Raw genomic sequence first — 22,643 nt, forward strand, 5'->3', positions numbered from 1 at the left:
TAGGTATCCAAATTCCCATTGTATTATCATGACATATTCCCTTAATAACTTTTGTTCCCACAAATTCCCATACTTAACTAGCATACACAATTCTATCTTAAGCTAACTAAAGATTCAATTTGGGATATACAATTGTTTTTCTGTTTAAGGTTAGTAATGTGGTAAAATATAGAACAAATGGGATTTAAAGGCTCAAAGTGGTTAACAAAGGTAATTAAAAAGGGTAGGCTTAATTTGGATAAGTGAGTTTAAACAAATAATGGCCTCAATCACATGTAAGCATATAAACATAATAACTATTGGATATATAGGATGAAACAAAATATAGATTACAATTATAGAGAAGTAAACACACAAGAATAAAATAATTATGGTTAAATAATGTAACCATGCATAAAGGCTCATATTTTTCACAGGTTGTGTGTTCTTTAGCTCAAAAATCATGTTCCAAATACAGCTTCAAGTAAATTTATCATAAAAGTTTTGATTAAAATTAGTGAAATTTTGTTCCAAAGATATCTTTTTAAAAGAAACTTATTGTCTTTTCAATCAAGTAGAACATGCATACAACTAACCTATTACTATGCAATTTATTTTATTCTATAAAAGAAAGAAAATCTAACTAAAATATCCTAATTTATTGGTGCTAGGGAAGAGAAATTACCTCCGGAAGTCAGGTATTGACCGACCTCCCCACACTTAAGACTTTGCACCGTCCTCGGTGCCATCTGTCAGGAACAAGGGCGGGTTGGTGGCAGTGTCTCTACAGTCGGGGCCGTCATGGCTCCCTATGCTGGTGAAGGAAGTGGAGTCCGGGGTGTTTGAGTATCTGCAATCTCCTCTAAGTAGCTTCCTGAGGTGTTTGAATCGGCGTTGATTGCGGCACTCTCGGATCTTTCCTTTCTTTTCATGTTGGTCCAACCGCTTCAGTATTTGATGTAGCAGTTGACTAGTAGATGGTGGAGGAGCTGCAGCATCCTCTGTGGACTGGCTGGTAGTGGCAAGTTGTGGCCTGAGATATCTCCCGTTAGGAACATACTGATCATCCCATGGAAGAATGGCTTTGGTGTCTCCAGCTCTGTAGGATACTCCGGCTGCTGAGATAAGATCAGAGACCAATACGGGGAAAGGTAGGTTGCCCCCGATCTGCACATGTTCCATAGCATTCCAGATATGTCACGGTAAATTGAGAGGCTGGTCTGTGAGAATGAACCATAGTAGAACAGCCATGTCTGCGGTGAAGGAGGACTCATGAGTACTCGGAAAGACGTAATGGGACATAATCTGTGCCCATACGTGAGCCTCTAAGGTAAGTGCGGAAGCCGAGATTCCCTTAGGACGAGAACGATGGAATCCGAAGATCCATTTGCTTCCAGGGCGAGCAATAACTCTGAGAACAGCGTCCCAGTCAAAAGTGTATGCCTGGCGCTTAGTTGCGGCTTTCTGAAAAGCGTCCAACCCTTCTGGAGCAGGTGGGAGATCTAAGGCTTGGTGTATGGCTTCTTCTTTAATGGGGACTTGCTTCTGGCGTAAATAGACGGACTGCAGAGTCGGCAGGTGGAAGTTGGAGTAGAACTCAACAACCCAAGAAAGATTAACCTGTCGTGGCTATCTCTGTAAAAATCCTCAATGTCTTTGTGCAATTTGTGGCTCAACAAATTCAGGGATACGAGGCGGAAGGATAAGAAGGTGTTCATTGTTGTAATTTTGAGCTACCAGAATGGGGAACAGCTGCTCATAGTAGCGATTTGGAAATCGTGCAATGTCCTTGGCTGGGAAGGCTCGTTCCTTTTCATCAACCTTGATAATCCTTTTAATTCTCTTTGTTGAGGGCTTGACTGCAATTGAAGAAGGTTCTGCCACTAATGCTCTCTTCATACCTTTCCTTGCTGTGGGTTTAGGGGTAGCTTTCTCTTTGCTTTCTTGGTGGCCATTCTGAAAAAAAAGGGAGAGAAAGTAAGTTAGATCCAAAGAATCAAAGCAAGGAAGGAGATGGAGTGAGTAATAAACAGTGCACGGTAAAGATGAATGAAATAAACACATGGTCATGACAACATGTGAAAAGATCATTAAAGGAAATAGGATAGGTGCATAAAAAGATAAGTAGATGCAAGATGATTATTGGCATGCCGGCAAGGGCATGAGTAGCATAGATCAAGCATCACTTCGTAACAAACTAACATGTTTGTATTGGCAATTAAATTGAATTAATAAAATAGTAAAGAAAATTTGTGAAAAACATGCATTCAGTACTAGAATAGGATAATGTAGAAAAGTGCATGATGCCATATGGGCTTTTTCACAAACACATAGCATGCATGGTAAATAAGTCATAGAAAGTATTAAAGTAAACATGCAAGCAATCCTTTTATGAAAATAAGATATAATTGCCAAACAATTTGCAATAATCCACAAACAAATAATGAGGAATGATGACTCAAATAAATTTTCTAGCACCATGTGAAAAGGAAAGAAGAAGAAAGAAAATATGGATAATGAAAAGAAAAAGAAAAGAAAAAAAATAACATAGAAAATAAGAAGAATGATAGAAAAGGAAGGAGGGAAGAAGAAAATAAAACCTTGTTAATGGAGGTGAGAGAGAGAGAGAGAGTGAAAGGTGAGATAGAAGGAAAAAGGGAGAATGAAGAAATAAGGAGGGAAAAGAAAAATTAGGATTTGGAGGAGAGAAAGATAAGATATTTTGGCAGTTGTGGTTGAGCTGTGCGGTGCAAGTGACACGGCCGTGTGGGGCACGCGTTCGCATGATTGTGCTTTAGTTCAGTTGACGCGGTCGCGTCGGCCACGCGATCACGTGACCCATATTGTGCTTCTGGCACGAGGGCAACCTCGTGCCTGCACAACTCCGTGTTCAAATTGATATATTTGCCAAAATTGGGGTGACGCGATAGCGTGGGGCATGCGATCGCGTGAGTGGGCTTCAGAAGGGATGACGCAGATGCGTCAGCGACGCGGTCGCGTGATAGGGATGGTGCGTCCAGCACCAATCCAGCACCACTCTCGCACAATATTTCGTTGTGCAACCCTTTTACGTCGGAAATCAGGGCACGCGGCCGCGTGGGGCACGCGGTCGCGTAGGAGGCCAGGAATGCCATGTGATGCGGACGCGTCAGCGACGCGGTCGCGTGGGATAATTTGTGCCATTGGCACGCCTCCAGCCACGCACCAGCGAAACTCTCTGTTCGTTTTTATTTTCTCGCCTCTTCTTGCGACGCAGACACGTCGCTGATGCGGTCGCGTCACGCGGTCTTTTTTTTATTTTTTATAAAAATATGCGAATGCAGATGCAGGAAGGTACTGATAAAGAGAAGAGTTATTGACTAGGAAAAACTAAAGATAGGAAGAAAAGAACGATCATACCATGGTGGGTTGTCTCCCACCTAGCGCTTTGCTTTAACGTCCGTAAGTTGGACGCTCCACTAGCTCAAACTTCTGCTATGTGGGGATCTTCCAAGAGGAAGATCTCGAGCTCCTTATTTTTCTGCATCTTCTCTCCATGGTACAGCTTCAGACGTTGTCCATTAACTTTGATAAGTTCAGAGCTTGAAGGGTGGCATAGGTGATAAACTCCGTATGGTTCGGCCTTTTCTACTCTGTATAGACCTTCCCATCTTGATCTCAACTTGCCTGGCATGAGCCTTAGTCGAGATTTGTAAAGGAGGACTAAATCCCTAGGTTGGAACTCTTTTCTTTTGATGTGCTGATCATGTACAGCCTTCATCTTCTCCTTGTATATTCTTGAGTTCTCATAAGCTTCTAGGCGAAAGATCTCCAGTTCTTGCAGTTACAACTTCCTTTCAGCTCTAGCTTGCTCAATTCCCATGTTGCACTCCTTGACTGCCCAAAAGGCTCTGTGCTCTACTTCAACTGGGAGATGACAAGCTTTTCCATAAACTAAGTGGAAACGACTCATCCCAATGGGTATTTTATATGCTGTCCTGTATGCCCATAGTGCATCTTGTAGCCTGGTGTTCCAGTCTTTTCTATGAGGTTTGACTATCTTCTGCAAGATAAGCTTTATCTCTCTGTTTGACACCTCGGCTTGCCCATTGGTTTGAGGATGGTATGCTGTTGCAACCTTATGAATTATCCCATGCTTCTTCATCAATCCTGTTAGTCTCCTGTTACAAAAATGGGTGCCTTGATCGCTCACGATTGCTCGTGGTGATCCAAAGCGGCAAATAATATGGTTTCTCACAAAGGAAACAACAGTGTTAGCATCATCAGTGGGGTAGGAATTGCTTCCACCCATTTGGAAACATAATCCACAGCTAACAATATATAAAAATGACCATTAGAATTTGGGAACGGACGCATGAAGTCAATGCCCCAAACATCAAAAATTTCACAGAAAAGCATAATTTGTTGAGGCATCTCACCCCTCCTGGATATATTACCAAATTTTAGCATGGAAGACAAGATTTACAAAACTCAGCAGCGTCTCTAAAAAGAGTAGGCCACCAGAATCCACAGTCTAAAATCTTTCTAGCTGTTCTTTGAGGGCCAAAATGTCCTCCACTCTCAGACGAGCGACATGCCTCTAAAATGGACTGGAATTCTGATTGAGGCACACAACGTCTAATTACCTGATCAGCGCCACATCTCCACAAATATGGGTCATCCCATATATAGAATTTAGACTCGCTTTTCAGCTTGTCCCTTTGATGCTTATAAAAGTGTGGAGGGAATGTGCGGCTAACTAGATAATTAGCTACAGGTGCGTACCAAGGGGCTAACTCAGATAATGCTTGCAGGTTATCCAGTGGGAAATTATCATCTATTGGAGTAGAATCATCCTTAATGTGCTCAAGGTGACTCAAGTGGTCTGCCACTAGATTCTGGTTACCACTACTATCCTTTATTTCTAAATCAAATTCTTGTAATAGTAGTATCCAACATATGAGCCTTGGTTTGGACTCCTTTTTAGCTAATAGATACTTTAAAGCTGCATGGTCCGAATACACTACTACTCTAGTACCAAGTAAATAAGCTCGGAATTTATCCAGAGCAAAAATAATAGCAAGAAGCTCTTTCTCAGTAATAGTATAATTGGACTGGGCAGCGTCTAAAGTCTTAGACGCATAAGCAATAACAAATGGATCCTTACCTTCACGCTGAGCTAGCGCTGCTCCTACTGCATGGTTGGAAGCATCGCACATAATTTCAAACGGCTGGCTCCAGTCTGGTCCTCTCACAATTGGAGCTTGAGTCAGGTTGGTCTTCAGCTTATCAAACGCTTGTTTGCAATCCTCACCGAACATGAACTCAATATCCTTCTACAGTAATCTGGATAAGGGAAGTGCTACCTTACTAAAGTCCTTAATAAATCTCCTGTAAAAACCTGCATGGCCAAGGAACGAACGGACTTCTCTCATAGAGGAGGGGTAAGGTAAACTAGAAATAACATTCACCTTTGCTGGGTCTACAGAAATACCAGTATTAGATACAACATGTCCTAGTACAATCCCTTGTTTAACCATAAAATGACATTTTTCAAAATTTAATACAAGGTTTGTATTGACACATCTATCTAATACTCTAGATAATCCATCTAAGCAAAGGCTAAAAGAATCACCATAAACGCTAAAATCATCCATAAAAACCTCCATACAGTCCTCAATAAGATCAGAGAAAAGACTCATCATGCACCTCTGGAAAGTAGCTGGTGCATTGCACAGGCCAATGGGCATTCTCTTGTAAGCATAAGTCCCAAAAGGACATGTAAAAGTAGTCTTTTCCTGATCCTCAGGAGCTATATGAATCTGGAAATAACCTGTGTAACCATCTAGAAAGTAGTAATGTGATTTACCTGACAGGCGATCCAGCATTTGATCAATGAATGGAAGTGGGTAGTGATCCTTGCGAGTAGCTTGGTTGAGACGCCTGTAATCAATGCAGACTCTCCAAGCGTTCTGTACTCTGGTTGCTATGAGCTCTCCATGCTCATTCTTCACTATAGTGACTCCAGACTTCTTGGGCACCACTTGTACTGGGCTAACCCATTTACTGTCTGAAATGGGATAGATGATACCTGCTTCCAATAGTCTGGTCACTTCCTTTTTGACAACTTCCAAAATAGTGGGATTCAGTCTTCTTTAGGGTTGGCGGACAGGTCTTGCTCCTTCCTCTAAAAATATTCTGTGCTCACATACTTGAGGGTTGATGCCTACTATGTCTGCCAAACTCCATCCAATTGCTTTCTTGTGCTACCTCAGCACATTAAGTAACTGCTCTTCCTGTTCAGGAGTGAGGTCCTGTGCAATAATAACTGGAAACTTCTGCTCATCTTCAAGATAAGCGTATTTGAGATGTGGAGGGAGAGGTTTCAACTCTATCTTCTGGTCATGGGCAGGCTCTGGATTGTCTGGAGCTTGTGAAAATGCCGAAGTATCCTTATTGTCAGTTAATAGAGTCCCCACACTTGGACTTTGTTCTGTGTACTTTTCTTCCAGCTCTTCCTGGTGAATTTCAGCTACAGTTTCATCTATGATATCACACTGGAAGATAGAATGATCTTCTGGAGGGTTGTTCGTGACTCCATTCAAATTGAAGATTACTATTCGGCCATCTATTTCAAAAGAATATGTTCCTGAAAAAGTGTCTAATTTGAATCTTGATGTCTTCAGGAATGGTCTGCCAAGTAGGATTGATGATGTCTTATCCGAGTCATTATTGGGCATCTCCAAGATATAGAAATCAGTGGGAAATGTGAGCCCTTTATTGTTCACCAAAACATCTTCAGCAACTCCAGCTACTGTAATAATGCTTTTATCTGCCAACACAAAACGAGCTGCTGACCTTTTTAAGGGAGGGAGCCTTAAAACATCATATACAGATAAGGGCATTATACTAACACATGCTTCTAAATCACACATGCAGTCATAAATTACTATACCACCAATTGTACAACTAACTATACAAGGACCTGGGTCACTACATTTTTCAGGTAAATTTCCCATTAAAGCAGATATAGAGCTTCCTAAGGGAATAGTTTCTAATTCATTAATTTTGTCTTTATGTATGCACAAATCTTTTAGAAACTTTGCATATTTAGGTACCTGTTGAATGACATCAAAAAGGGGAACAGTTACCTCAACCTTTTTGAAGATTTCTACCATTTTGGGGTCAGGTTCCAACTGCTTCCTGGGCTTCCTTGCAAGTTGTGGAAATGGCATGGGGGTGGTATTTTCTGCAGTGTCTGTGCCTTTTGGTGCTTCCTCCTGTGGTTGAGCTTCTTTTTTCTCAGTTATGTCCTGTATGTCTTCTTCCTCTTCAACATCTTCTACTTCTACTACCTCTTCAGCTGAGGCATGTTTTGGTGGGCTTGGCTCCTCCTGATTTCTCTCCTGCAGTGTGGTTCCAGACCTTAGGGTGATGGCATTAATACCACCCTTTGGGTTGGGTAATGGTTGAGAGGGAAGTCCACCAGAGCTTGAGGACTGGTTGTTGGAGTTGTTTATTGATCTAATCTGTGAGACAAGAGTTTGTAAAGTAGAAGTCAAAACATTCATAGTTGCTTTAATACTATTCTCCATAGCCTGATGTCTCTGATCAATGGCTTGTAGTAATTCATCATTAGGAGATGAAGAGATGCCAGTGGTCTGAGAAGTTTGCTGAGAGGCTTGAGGTTGTCTTAAATGAGGTGCTCTGTAGGATTGAGTCTGATTCTGCTGCCTAAAATTGTTATTGTTATTCCACCTCTGATTTCCATTGTTGTCTTTGCCTCCTCTGTTAGAATTGTCCCTCCAACCCAGGTTAGAATTGTCTCTCCAGCCTTGGTTAGAGTTATCCTGCCATCCTTGGTTATAGTTGCCACCTTGATTGTACCCTTGATTGGGGCGGTCATGAAAGTTGTGAGTGGTTGCTACAGTATTGTCTTCTGGTTGGAGCTGCGGACACTCATCGGTATAGTGACTGTAATCTGCACAGATGCCACACACTCTTTGTGGAACTAATTGCTGGCTGTGCTGTGGTGTGGAAGGCTGAACTTGCTGAGTTTGTTGTTGATTCAGTTGCATCTGCTTCAGCAAGTTAGTCATTTCACATAGACTCTGGGCTATAGCAGTAGTCTCTGTATTAGTGGATACCTCCGCAACAGCTCTTGACCGACTTTGTCTCTACCTATGATTCCTAGTAGAGTCAGCTAAGTCTCTGATCAATTGCCATGCTTCGTCCGTAGTCTTGTACTTTTTCATAGAACCATTGCAAGCACCTTCCAGTGTGGTCCTATCTTGAGATCTCAAACCCTGTGTAAAGTAACCGAGCAAAACTATCTTGTCAATCATATGATAGGGACATGCATCTCGAAGTGTATTGAAGCATTCCAAGTATTCATAGAAGGTCTCAGATTCATCCTGAACGATCATAGACATGTCCTTCCTTAACTTATCAGTAACTTCAGCTGGAAAGAATTTATCCAGAAATTCTCTCCTAAGTGTATCCCAGTTGGAAACAGTTTCTCTAGGTTGAGTGTAGCACCACTCTCTTGCCTTTCCCTCAAGAGAAAACGGGAAGGCTTTTAATAGAATAGAAATTTCATCAGCGCCATCACGCTTAACAGTAGAGCAAGCGGTCTGGAAATCTCTAAGATGCTTGATAGGCTCTTGAGCAGGTAAGCCATGAAATTTGGGCATCAAGTTGAGTAGTGAAGACTTTATTTCAAAATCTACAGCTACTGCTGGGTGGTGTGCCTGGAATGGTTGGAGCGTAAAATCAGAGGCTCCTTCCTCCTAGATGGTGACTCTTCTGAGCGCTGCCATGTCACCTGCACGTAAATGAACTGGATCAATAGAAAGGGGGTTTGTTTCTTCCTTAAATGATGGTTCAGGTTCGTCCTCAAAGAGGAGTCGCCTACGCCTAGCTCGCCTTATATGTGAAAGAGTTCTTTCAATTTCAGGGTCAAATGCAGGCAAGCTTGGATCAGGAAGCGAACGCGTCATTTAACGAAAGAAACGTACAGTTCATAGTGATAGAATGAAAAGAAAAAAATTGCAATAAAAATAAATACCAATCAATAAATCAACACACTGTTGCAACTCCCCAGCAACGGCGCCAAAAATTGATGCGGCGGAAATTGGTGAATTAAAAATTATCAAAATGTGTACGTTCCAAGTATAGTTCTTAACTCACCAGAAATCCACTTATCAATTTAGAACGGTGTCATAGAAATTTAAATTTTAAATACTGGGAGTATGAATCCCAGGTCGTCTCCCAACGAGTTGCAGAAAAGTGTGCTATTTTATTAATCAGATGTTTTCAAAAAGGTTTGAGTTGAGTAAATGGTGCACGAAATTGTGATCATCAATGGCGCCATCAACATGGTACGCTCAATTGCAATCTCAACTCTTTATCACAACTTCGCACAACTAACCAGCAAGTGCACTGGGTCGTCCAAGTAATAAACCTTACGCGAGTAAGGGTCGATCCCACGGAGATTGTTGGTATGAAGCAAGCTATGGTCATCTTGTAAATCTCAGTCAGGCGGATTCAAATGGTAATGGAGGATTAATGATTAAAAGATGAATAAAACATAAAGATAGAGATACTTATATAATTCATTTGTGAGAATTTCAGATAAGCGTATGAAGATGCTTTGTCCCTTCCGTCTCTCTGCTTTCCTACTGTCTTCATCCAATTCTTCTTACTCCTTTCCATGGCAAGCTGTATGTTGGGCATCACCGTTGTCAATGGCTACAGTCCCGTCCTCTGAGTGAAAATGTTCAACGCGCTCTGTCACAGCACAGCTATTCAGCTGTCGGTTCTCGATCATGTCGGAATAGAATCCAGTGATTCTTTTGCGTCTGTCACTAACGCCCCACAATCGTGAGTTTGAAGCTCATCACAGTCATTCAATCCTTGAATCCTACTCAGAATACCACAAACAAGATTTAGACCTTTCGGATTCTCTTGAATGCCGCCATCAATTCTAGCTTATACCACGAAGATTCTGATTAAGGAATCCAAGAGATATCCACTCAATCTAAGGTAGAACGGAGGTGGTTGTCAGGCACACGTTCATAAGTGAGAATGATGATGAGTGTCACAGATCATCACATTCATCAAGTTGAGGAACAAGTGATATCTTAGAACAAGAATAAGCTGAATTGAATAGAAGAACAATAGTAATTGCATTAATACTCGAGGTACAGCAGAGCTCCACACCTTAATCTATGGTGTGTAGAAACTCCACCGTTGAAAATACATAAGAACGAGGTCTAGGCATGGCCAAGAGGCCAGCCCTCATGATCTAAGAACTAGACGTCCAAAGATGAAAATACAATAGCAAAAGGTCCTATTTGTAGAGAACTAGTAGCTTAGGGTTTACAAAGATGAGTAAATGACATAAAAATCCACTTACGGGCCCACTTGGTGTGTCCTTGGCTGAGCATTGAAGCTTTCATATGTAGAGACTCTTCTTGGAGTTAAACGCCAGCTTTTATGCCAGTTTGGGCGTTTAACTCCCATTCTTGTGCCAGTTCCGGCGTTTTACGCCAGAATTCTTGAGCTGACTTGGAACGCCTGTTTGAGCCATCAAATCTCGGGCAAAGTATGGACTATTAAATATTGCTGGAAAGCCCAGGATGTCTACTTTCCGACGCAGTTGAGAGCGCACCAATTGGGCTTCTGTAGCTCCAGAAAATTCACTTCGAGTGCAGGGAGGTTAGAATCAAACAGCATCTGCAGTCCTTTTCAGCCTCTGAATCAGATTTTTGCTCAGGTCCCTCAATTTCAGCCAGAAAATGCCTAAAATCACAGAAAAATACACAAACTCATAGTAAAGTCCAGAAAAGTGAATTTTAAGTAAAAACTAATAAAAATATAATAAAACCTAACTAAAGCATACTAAAAACATACTAAAAACAATGCCAAAAAGCGTATAAATTATCCGCTCATCACAACACCAAACTTAAATTGTTGCTTGTCCCCAAGCAACTAAAAATCAAATAAGATAAAAAGAAGAGAATATGCAATGAATTCCAAAAACATCTATGAAGATCAGTATTAATTAGATGAGCGGGGCTTTTAGCTTTTTGCCTCTGAACAGTTTTGGCATCTCACTTTATCCTTTGAAATTCAGAATGATTGGCTTCTATAGGAACTCAGAATCCAGATAGTGTTATTGATTCTCCTAGTTAAGTATGATGATTCTTGAACACAGCTACTTTATGAGTCTTGGCCGTGGCCCAAAGCACTCTGTCTTCCAGTATTACCACCGGATACATACATGCCACAGACACATAACTGGGTGAACCTTTTCAGATTGTGACTCAGCTTTGCTAGATTTCCCAATTAGAGGTGTCCAGGGTTCTTAAGCACACTCTTTTTTTTTAAATTCACTGCTTTTTCTTGTTTCAAGAATCATTTTTTATAATTTTTCAGATCCTCAGTAACATGTCTCCTTTTTCATCATTCTTCCAAGAGCCAACATTCATGAACAACAAATTCAAAAGACATATGCACTATTCAAGCATACATTTAGAAGTCAAAGTATTGCCACCACATCAAAATAATTAATCTGTTATAAAATTCAAAATTCATGCAATTCTTCTCTTTTCCAATTAAGAACATTTTTCATTTAAGAAAGGTGATGGATTCATAGGACATTCATAACTTTAAGGCATAGACACTAAGACACTAATGATCATAAGACACAAACATAAATAAAACATAAAGCATAATTTTCAAAAAAAAACAGAAAAATAAAGAACAAGGAGATTAAAGAACGGGTCCACCTTAGTGATGGCGGCTTGTTCTTCCTCTTGAAGATCTTATGGAGTGCTTGAGCTCCTCAATGTCTCTTCCTTGCCTTTGTTGCTCCTCTCTCATGATTCTTTGATCTTCTCTAATTTCATGGAGGAGGACGGAATGTTCTTGGTGCTCCACCCTTAGTTGTCCCATGTTGGAACTCAACTCTCCTAGGGAGGTGTTGATTTGCTCACAATAGTTTTGTGGAGGAAAATGCATCCCTTGAGGCATCTCAGGGATTTCATGGTGAGTGGGATCTCTTGTTTGCTCTATCCTCTTCTTAGTGATGGGCTTGTCTTCATCAATGAGGATGTCTCCCTCTATGTCAATTCCAACTGAATAACAGAGGTGACAAATGAGATGAGGGAAGGCTAACCTTGCCAAGGTAGAGGACTTGTCCGCCACCTTATAAAGTTCTTGGGATATAACCTCATGAACTTCTACTTCCTCTCTAATCATGATGCTATGAATCATGATAGCTCAGTCTATAGTAACTTCGGACCGGTTGCTAGTGGGAATGATTGAGCGTTGGATAAACTCCAACCATCCTCTAGCCACGGGCTTGAGGTCATGCCTTCTCAGTTGAACCGGCTTCCCTCTTGAATCTCTCTTCCATTGAGTGCCCTCTTCACAAATGTCTATGAGGACTTGGTCCAACCTTTGATCAAAGTTGACCCTTCTAGTGTAAGGGTGTTCATCTCCTTGCTTCATGGGCAAGTTGAATGCCAACCTTACATTTTCCGAACTAAAATCTAAGCATTTCCCCCGAACCATTGTAAGCCAATTCTTTGGGTCCGGGTTCACACCTTGATCATGGTTTTTGCTGATCCATGCATTAGCATAGAACTCTTGAACCATTAAGATTCCGACTTGTTGAATGGGGTTGGTAAGAACTTCCCAACCTCTCCTTCAGATCTCATGTCGGATCTCTGGCTATTCACTCTTTTTGAGTTTGAAAGGGACCTCAGGAATCACTGATGAGCGGATATTTTATACGCTTTTTGGGGGTAATTTCATGTAGATTTTAGTATGTTTTAATTAGTTTTTAATAGAATTTTATTAGTTTTTAAGCAAAAATCATATTTCTGGACTTTACTATGAGTTTGTGTATTTTTCTGTGATTTCAGGTAATTTCTAGCTGAAATTGAGGGAGCTCAGCAAAAATCTGAGTTAGGCTGAAAAAGGACTGCTGATGCTGTTGGATCCTGACCTCCCTGTACTCGGAATGGATATTTTGGAGCTATAGGAGTCCAATTGACACCCTCTCAACGGCGTTGGAAAGTAGACATCCAGGGCTTTCCAGCAATATATAATAGTCCATACTTTGCGCGAAGATAGATGATGTAAACTGGCGTTCAAAGCCAGTATCATGCTGCTGTCTGGCGTCCAGCGCCAGAAACAGGTTACAAGTTGGAGTTCAACGCCCAAAACACGTCACAACCTGGCGTTCAACTCCAGAAACAGCCCAAGCACGTGAGAAGCTTTAGTCTCAGCCCCAGTACACACCAAGCGGGCCCCAGAAGTGGATTTATGCACCAATTATCTTAGTTCACTTAATTTCTGTAAACCTAGGTTACTAGTTTACTATTTAAACAACTTTTAGAGGATTACCTTGTACCTCATGACATTTTCAGATCTGAATTTTATACACTTTGACGGCATGAGTCTCTAAACTCCATTGTTGGGGGTGAGGAGCTCTGCAGCGTCTCAATGAATTAATGCAATTGTTTCTATTTCATTCAAACGTGTGTGTGTTCCTATCTAAGATGTTCATTCGCGCTTAATTGTGAAGGAGGTGATGATCCGTGACACTCATCACCTTCCTCAACCCATGAACGTGTGCCTGACAAACACCTCCGTTCTACATCAGATTGAATGAGCATCTCTTAGCTTCCTTAATCAGAATCTTCGTGGTATAAGCTAGAACTGATGGCGGCCATTCTTGAGGATCCGAAAAGTCTAAACCTTGTCTGTGGTATTCCGAGTAGGATTCAAGGATTGAATGGATGTGACGAGCTTCAAACTCGCGATTGCTAGGCATGATGACAAACGCAAAAGGATCAATGAATCCTATTCCAACATGATCGAGAACCAACAGCTGATTAGCCGTGCTGTGACAGAGCATCTGGACCGTTTTCACTGAGAGGATGGAAAGTAGCCACTGACAATGGTGACACCCTACATACAGCTTGCCATGGATGGAACTTTACAAATAATTGAGTTGAATATTACATTGCAGAAATTCAGAGGACAAGGCATCTCCAAAACTCCAACATATTCTTCATTAATAAAGTAACAATTCCTTATTCCAAATACTTTTACTTCTTACAATTAAATCCAAATAACCTTATTGGCATCCTGACTAAGATTAATAAAATAAACATAGCTTGCTTCAAACCAATAATCTCCGTGGGATCGACCCTTACTCACGTAAGGTATTACTTGGACGACCCAGTGCACTTGCTGGTTAGTTGTACGGATTACAAATTCGTGCACCAAGTTTTTGTTGCCGTTGCCAGGGATTATTCAAGTTTGAACAACTAAAGGTTTATTTTGTTGCTTAGATTAGGAATAATTTATCCTTTTTTTTCACTAGAATTGCATCTTTTATTATCCCTTTTTAAAAAAATTTTTCAAAAATATTATTTTTCTTTATCAATTTTTAATTTTTTTCGTGAGTTTAGTGTCTTGTTCTAAGTTTGGTGTCAATTGCATATTTTATATTTTTCTTTAAAATTTTTGAACTTGTATTCTTTGTTCTTCATTGATCTTCAACTTGTTCTTGTTTATTTTTCTTGTTTGATCTTGAGTTTTTCTTGTTTTGTGTCTTTTCTTGTTTTTCTTGTGCTTTTTCAAAACATTAACTTTCAAAAATTATACTTTTATCCACAAAAATAATACATCTTTAAAATACATTACATTTTTTGCTCAGTTGGTTATAGCGTTGGCTTATGTTCTTGGCAATTGGGCATCTTCTTTTAAAAATCTTTTTCAAAAATAATTTTTCTTTGATTGAATCTTGTGCCAAACTTTAAGTTTGGTGTTTTCTTGTTAATTTTTCTTTAATTTTCGAAAATTTGTCTTGGTTTTCTAAAAATTTTAAGTTTGGTGTTCTTTCTTTTGTTCTTGGTGTTCTTGTGAATCTTCAAGGTGTTCTTGAGTCTTTCTTGTGTTTTGATCTTAAAATTTTTAAGTTTGGTGTTCCTTGGTGTTTTCCGTCCAAAATTTTCGAAAATAAGGAGCATTGGATCTAAAAATTTTAAGTCTTGTGTGTTTTGTGTGTTTTTCTCTTTCATCATAAAATTCAAAATTCAAAAAAAAAATATCTTTTCTAACTAATTTTGAACTACATTTTCGAAAATTCTATATAAAAATTCAGATTTCAAATTCAAAATATTCTCAATTTCTTTTATTTATTTCGTTTTTATTTTATTTTATAAAATAAATTTTTATAAAATAAATAATATCAACATACATACCATCTCCTTTATTCCATCATGGAACTAAGTGGAAATGAACAGTCCAGGAGGTCTCTGGGGTCATATGCTAACCCCACCACTGCTTCATATGGGAGTAGTATCTGTATACCCTCCATTGGAGTTAGTAGCTTTGAGTTGAATCCTCAGCCCATTATCATGGGGCAGCAAAGCTGCCAGTATTCCGGTCTTCCACAGGAAGAACCTACAGAGTTTCTGGCACAATTTTTGCAAATTGCTGACATAGTACATGATAAGGAAATAGATCAGGATGTCTACAGATTACTACTGTTTCCATTTGCTGTAAAAGATCAAGCTAAGAGGTGGTTAAATAACCAACCTAAGAACAACATAAAAACATGGAAACAGCTGTCAAAAAAATTCCTGAATCACTATTTCCCTCCAAAACGGATAACACAGCTAAGGCTAAGCATCCAAGGCTTCAAACAAGGAGATAATGAATCCCTTTATGATGCCTGGGAGAGATACAGAGAGATGCTAAGAAAATGCCCCTCTGAAATGTTTTCAGAGTGGGTGCAATTAGACATCTTCTACTATGGGCTTACAGAAAAAGCTCAGATTTCTCTAGACCACTCAGCTGGTGGATCTATACATATGAGAAAAACAATTGAAGAAGCTCAAGAGCTTATTGATACAGTTGCCAGAAATCAGCATATGTACCTAAGCAGTGAATCTTCCATGAAAGAAGAAGCTAAAACAATAACTGCTGAACTCAGTCCTGTGGATCAGGCTAATGAATTCAATCAGCAATTAGACTTTCTAACCCAGCAGCTAGCCGAATTCAAGGAAATACTACAGGAAACAAGAATGGCTAACATGAATATGGAAGTTCAATTAAAGCAAACAGAAAAGCAACTGTCAAAACAAATAGCAGAAGAATGCCAAGCAGTTCAATTAAGAAGTGGAAAAATATTAAATACCTCACTTCAAAGCAGCAGGAAGCCAAAAAATGAACAAATGGTTACTCAAAATCCCTCTGAGGACAATCAGAGCCCAGAGAGGAATAATGCTGGCGCTGAACGCCCAGACCACGCTCATTCCTGGCATTCAACGCTAGAAACAAGCATGAATTCGGCGTTGAACGCCCAAAGGGAGCATAGTTCTGGCGTTCAGACGCCAGTAACAGATAATGAGTTGGCATTTAACGCCACTCCAGCTTCCACCCCTGGCATTCAAATGCCAGTGGGGGATCAGTCACATACAAGTGCTGATAACAACCCTTCTAAAAAGGCTTCCCAACCCACTTCTGTAAGTAATAAACCTGCAGCAACTAAGGTTGAGGAATATAAAGCCAAAATGCCTTATCCTCAAAAACTCCGCCAAGCGGAACAGGATAAGCAATTTGCCCGCTTTGCAAACTATCTCAGAACTCTTGAAACAAAGATTCCGTTTGCAAAAGCACTTGAGCAAATACCCTCTTATGCTACGTTCATGAAAGAGATCTTAAGTCATAAGAAGGATTGGAGGGAGACTGAAAAAGTTTACCTCACTGAAGAATGCAGTGCAGTCATTCTGAAAAGCTTACCTGAGAAGCTTAAAGATCCCGGGAGCTTTATGATACCATGCACATTAGAGGGTACTTGTACCAAGCAAGCTTTATGTGATATTGGGGCAAGTATCAACCTAATACCTGCATCTACTATCAGAAAGCTTGGTTTGACTGAAGAAATCAAACCAACTCGCATATGTCTTCAACTTGCTGATGGCTCCATTAAATACCCATCAGGCGTGATTGAAGACATGATTGTCAAGGTTGGGCCATTTGCCTTTCCCACTGACTTTGTGGTGCTGGAAATGGAGGAGCACAAGAATGCAACTCTCATTCTAGGAAGACCTTTCCTAGCAACTGGCCGAACCCTCATTGACATCCAAAAAGGGGAAGTAACCCTGAGAGTCAATGAGGAGGAGTTCAAGTTGAATGTTGTTAAAGCTATGCAACATCCAGACACCCCAAATGACTGCATGAGTGTTGATATTATTGACTCTCTGGTAAGAGAGGTTGATGAGCGGATAATTTGTACGCTTTTTGGCATTGTTTTTAGTATGTTTTTAGTATGATCTAGTTAGTTTTTAGTATATTTTTATTAGTTTTTAGTTAAAAATTCACTTTTCTGGACTTTACTATGAGTTTGTGTGTTTTTCTGTGATTTCAGGTATTTTCTGGCTGAAATTGAGGGACCTGAGCAAAAATCTGATTCAGAGACTGAAAAGGACTGCAGATGCTGTTGGATTCTGACCTCCCTGCACTCGAAGTGGATTTTCTGGAGCTACGGAAGTCCAATTGGCGCGCTCTCAACGGCGTTGGAAAGTAGACATCCTGGGCTTTCCAGCAATATATGATAGTCCATACTTTGCCCAAGATTTGATGGCCCAAACCGGCGTTCAAAGTCACCCTCAGAATTTCCAGCGTTAAACGCCGGAACTGGCACAAGGATGGGAGTTAAACGCCCAAACTGGCATAAAAGCTGGCGTTTAACTCCAAGAAGAGTCTCTACACGAAAATGCTTCAATGCTCAGCCCAAGCACACACCAAGTGGGCCCGGAAGTGGATTTTTTTGTCATTTACTCATCTCTGTAAACCCTAGGCTACTAGTTCTCTATAAGTAGGACCTTTTACTATTGTATTGAGAGCTTTTGATCATGTTTTTATGATTGAACCCTCTTTGGGAGGCTGGCCATTCGGCCATGCCTAGACCTTGTTCTTATGTATTTTCAACGGTGGAGTTTCTACACACCATAGATTAAGGTGTGGAGCTCTGCTGTACCTCGAGTATTAATGCAATTACTATTGTTCTTCTATTCAATTCCGCTTGTTCTTGTTCTAAGATATCACTTGTTCTTCAATTTGATGAATGTGATGATCCGTGACACTCATCATCATTCTCATCTATGAACGTGTGACTGACAACCACCTCCGTTCTACCTTAGATTGGGTGAATATCTCTTGGATTCCTGATACACGATGCATGGTTGATCGCCTGACAACCGAGCGCTCGCCTGACAACCGAGCCAGCCATTCCGTGAGATCAGAGTCTTCGTGGTATAGGCTAGAACTGATGGCGGCATTCAAGAGAATCCGGAAGGTCTAACCTTGTCTGTGGTATTCTGAGTAGGATTCAATGATTGAATGACTGTGACGTGCTTCAAACTCCTGAAGGCGGGGCGTTAGTGACAGACGCAAAAGAATCACTGGATTCTATTCCGGCCTGATTGAGAACCGACAGATGGATAGCCGTGCCGTGACAGGGTGCGTTGAACATTTCCACTGAGAGGATGGGAGGTAGCCACTGACAACGGTGAAACCCTTGCATAAGCTTGCCATGGAAAGGAGTAAGAAGGATTGGATGAAGACAGTAGGAAAGCAGAGAGACGGAAGGAACACAGCATCTCCATACGCTTATCTGAAATTCCCACCAATGAATTACATAAGTATCTCTATCTTTATCTTTATGTTTTATTCGTATATCATTCATATCCATTTGAGTTTGCCTGACTAAGATTTACAAGGTGACCATAGCTTGCTTCATACCAACAATCTCTGTGGGATCGACCCTTACTCGCGTAAGGTTTATTACTTGGACGACCCAGTACACTTGCTGGTTAGTTGTGCGAAGTTGTGTTTATGCCATGGTATTGAACACCAAGTTTTTGATTTCATCACCGGGGATTAATTGAGTTGTGAAAAGCATTGATCACAATTTCGCGCTATCAAGTTTTTGGCGCCGTTGCCGGGGATTGTTCGAGTATGGACAACTGACGGTTCATCTTGTTGCTTAGATTAGGTATTTTTTCTTCAGAGTTCTAAAGAATGAATTCTAGAGTTTCATGATGATCTGTTGAAATCTGGCTGGCTGTGAAGCCATGTCTAATTTCATTGGACCGAGGTTTCAACTTATCATCACAAGAGCTTGTTGATTTCTATCAATCTTGCTGTTGGAGCAGTGATCTGCTAAGGCTTGGCTGGCCATTGGCCATGTCTAATGTTTTGGACCGAAGCTTTCTTTGAAAGCTTGGCTGGCTGTGAAGCCATGTCTAATTCCTGGATCGGAGTCTTAGACTAAACATTGCATGATTCCTGGAATTCTCATTAAGAATTTTGATACCTTTATTTTCTTTTTCCACTTAATTTTCGAAAAAGCACAAAAAAAATTACAAAATCATAAAATCCAAAAATATTTTATGTTTCTTGTTGAGTCTAGTGTCTCATATTAAGTTTGGTGTCAATTGCATGTTTCTGTTCTTTTTGCATTCATGCATTTGTCTTCATTTAATCTTCAAGTTGTTCTTGATGATTTCTTACTCTGATCTTTGAATTCTCTTGACTTGAGTGTTTATGTGTCTCATATGCATTCTCATTAGTGTCAGTAGTATACAAACTGCTAAGTTTGGTGTCTTGCATGCATTGTTATTTGATTTTTGTTGCATTTTGATTATTCCTCACTATTAAAAATCCAAAAAAAAATTTAATTTGTGTCTTCTCAAGTCAATAATACAGAGAATTGAAGATTCAGAACATTCAGCAGAGGAATTGCACAGAAAAAGCTGGGCGTTCAAAACGCCCAGTGAGGAAGACAGACTGGCGTTTAAACGCCAGCCAGGGTGCCTGGCTGGGCGTTTAACCCCAAAAGGGTAGAGTTTTGGGCGTTAAACGCCAGAATGTGCACCATTCTGGGCGTTTAACGCCAGGATGGCACAAGAGGGAAGATTTTGTTTTCAATGCCAATTTTTTTCAAGTTTTCAAAATTTTTCAAAATCAAATCTTTTTCAAATCAAATCTTTTCAATCAAATGTTTTCAAAATCAATTTCTTTCTATTTTCAAAGATACTTGCTACCAATTAATGATTTGATTCAACATTTCAAGTATGTTGCCTTTTCTGTTGAGAAAGGTTTAATGTTTGAATCATATCTTTTCTTGATAGCCAGGTCATTAATTTTCAAAGTCAAATCTTTTTAGAATGTTTTTCAAATCATATCTTCTCAATCACATCTTTTTAAAATCAATCATATCTTCTTAACCACATCTTTTTCAAAATAGCTTTCAATCAAATCTTTTTGATTTCTAATTTCAAATTTTTTTCAAAAATCACTTTATTTCTTTCTCAATCATGGTTTTCAAAAATTCTTAAAGTTTTTCAAAATGTTTTCAAAATCTTTTACTTAATTTTCGAAAATTACTTCCCCCCTTTTCACATCCTTCTATTTATGGACTAACACTATTCCTTGATGCAAAATTCGAACTCCATCTTCTTTGATAAGTTCGAATTTTCTACTTCTGCCTTCTAATTTTCTTTTCCTCTGACACCTCAAGGAATCTCTATACTGTGACATAGAAGATTCCACATTTTCTTGTTCTCTTCTCTTTCATATGAGCAGGAGCAAAGACAAAAGCATTCTTGTTGAGGCTGATCCTGAACCTGAAAGGACCTTGAAGCGAAAGCTAAGAGAAGCTAAGGCACAACTCTCTGTAGAGGACCTAACCGAATTCTTCAAAGAAGAAGAACACATGGCAGCCGAAAACAACAACAATGCCAACAATGCAAGGAAGGTGCTGGGTGACTTTACTGCACCTACTCCCGACTTCTATGGGAGAAGCATCTCTATCCCTGCCATTGGAGCAAACAACTTTGAGCTTAAGCCTCAATTAGTTTCTCTAATGCAACAGAATTGCAAGTTCCATGGACTTCCATTGGAAGATCCTCATCAGTTCTTAGCTGAGTTCTTGCAAATATGTGACACTGTCAAGACTAATGGGGTTGACCCTGAGGTCTACAGACTTATGCTATTCCCTTTTGCTGTAAGAGACAGAGCTAGGACATGGTTGGACTCACAACCTAAAGAAAGCCTGAACTCTTGGGAAAAGCTAGTCAATGCCTTCTTGGCAAAGTTCTTTCCACCTCAAAAATTGAGTAAGCTTAGAGTGGAAGTCCAAACCTTCAGACAGAAGGAAGGAGAATCCCTCTATGAAGCTTGGGAAAGATACAAACAATTAATCAGAAAGTGTCCCTCTGATATGCTTTCTGAATGGAGCATCATAGGTATTTTCTATGATGGTCTCTCTGAACTGTCCAAGATGTCTTTGGATAGCTCTGCTGGAGGATCTCTTCATCTGAAGAAGACGCCTACAAAAGCTCAAGAGCTGCTTGAAATGGTTGCAAATAACCAATTCATGTACACTTCTGAAAGGAATCCTGTGAACAATGGGACTAATCAGAAGAAAGGAGTTCTTGAGATTGACACTCTGAATGCCATATTGGCTCAAAACAAGATATTGACTCAGCAAGTCAATATGATTTCTCAAAGTCTGTCTGGAATGCAAAATGCACCAGGTAGTACTAAGGAGGCTTCATCTGAAGAAGAAGCTTATGATCCTGAGAACCCTTCAATGGAAGAGGTGAATTACATGGGAGAACCCTATGGAAACACCTATAATCCTTCATGGAGAAATCATCCAAATCTCTCATGGAAGGATCAACAAAGACCTCAACAAGGTTTCAACAACAATAATGGTGGAAGAAACAGGTTTAGCAATAGCAAGCCTTTTCCATCATCTTCTCAGCAACAGACAGAGAGTTCTAAGCAGAACACCTCTGACTTAGCAACCATGGTCTCTGATCTTATTAAAACCACTCAAAGTTTCATGACTGAAACAAGGTCCTCCATTAGAAATTTGGAGGCAGAAGTGGGACAGCTGAGCAAGAAAATTACTGAACTCCCTCCTAGTACTCTTCCAAGCAATACAGAAGAAAATCCAAAAGGAGAGTGCAAGGCCATCAACATGGCCGAATTTGGAGAGGAAGGAGAGGCAGTGAACGCCATTGAGGAAGACCTCAATGGACGTCCACTGGCCTCCAATGAGTTCCCTAATGAGGAACCATGGGAATCTGAGGCTCAAAATGAGACCATAGAGATTCCATTGAACTTACTTCTGCCATTCATGAGCTCTGATGAGTATTCTTCCTCTGAAGAGGATGAGTATGTCACTGAAGAGCAAGTTGCTAAATACCTTGGAGCAATCATGAAGCTAAATGACAAGTTATTTGGAAATGAGACTTGGGATGATGAACCCCCTTTGCTCACCAAAGAACTGGATGACTTGTCTAGGCAGAAATTACCTCAAAAGAGACAGGATCCTGGGAAGTTTTCAATACCTTGTACCATAGGCACCATGACCTTCAAGAAGGCCTTGTGTGACTTAGGGTCAAGTGTAAACCTCATGCCTCTCTCTGTAATGGAGAAGCTAGGGATCTTTGAGGTGCAAGCTGCAAAAATCTCACTAGAGATGGTAGACAACTCAAGAAAACAAGCTTATGGACTTGTGGAGGATGTTCTGGTAAAAGTTGAAGACCATTACATCCCTACTGATTTCATAATCCTAGAGACTG

At 40.2% G+C, this 22,643-nt stretch overlaps 1 non-coding gene across 1 annotated transcript; it reads right to left on the minus strand.

Annotated features, from left to right (window-relative positions):
• Positions 1 to 21,169: 21,169 nt before the first annotated feature.
• LOC112712422 (small nucleolar RNA R71) lies at positions 21,170 to 21,277 on the minus strand. Its single transcript, XR_003157787.1, has one exon. It is a non-coding gene; the product is annotated as a small nucleolar RNA R71 (small nucleolar RNA).
• Between the last annotated feature and the right edge of the window lie 1,366 nt (positions 21,278 to 22,643).

The sequence above is a fragment of the Arachis hypogaea genome, chromosome 1 (assembly GCF_003086295.3).
Source record: "Arachis hypogaea cultivar Tifrunner chromosome 1, arahy.Tifrunner.gnm2.J5K5, whole genome shotgun sequence".
Taxonomy (NCBI): domain Eukaryota; kingdom Viridiplantae; phylum Streptophyta; class Magnoliopsida; order Fabales; family Fabaceae; genus Arachis; species Arachis hypogaea.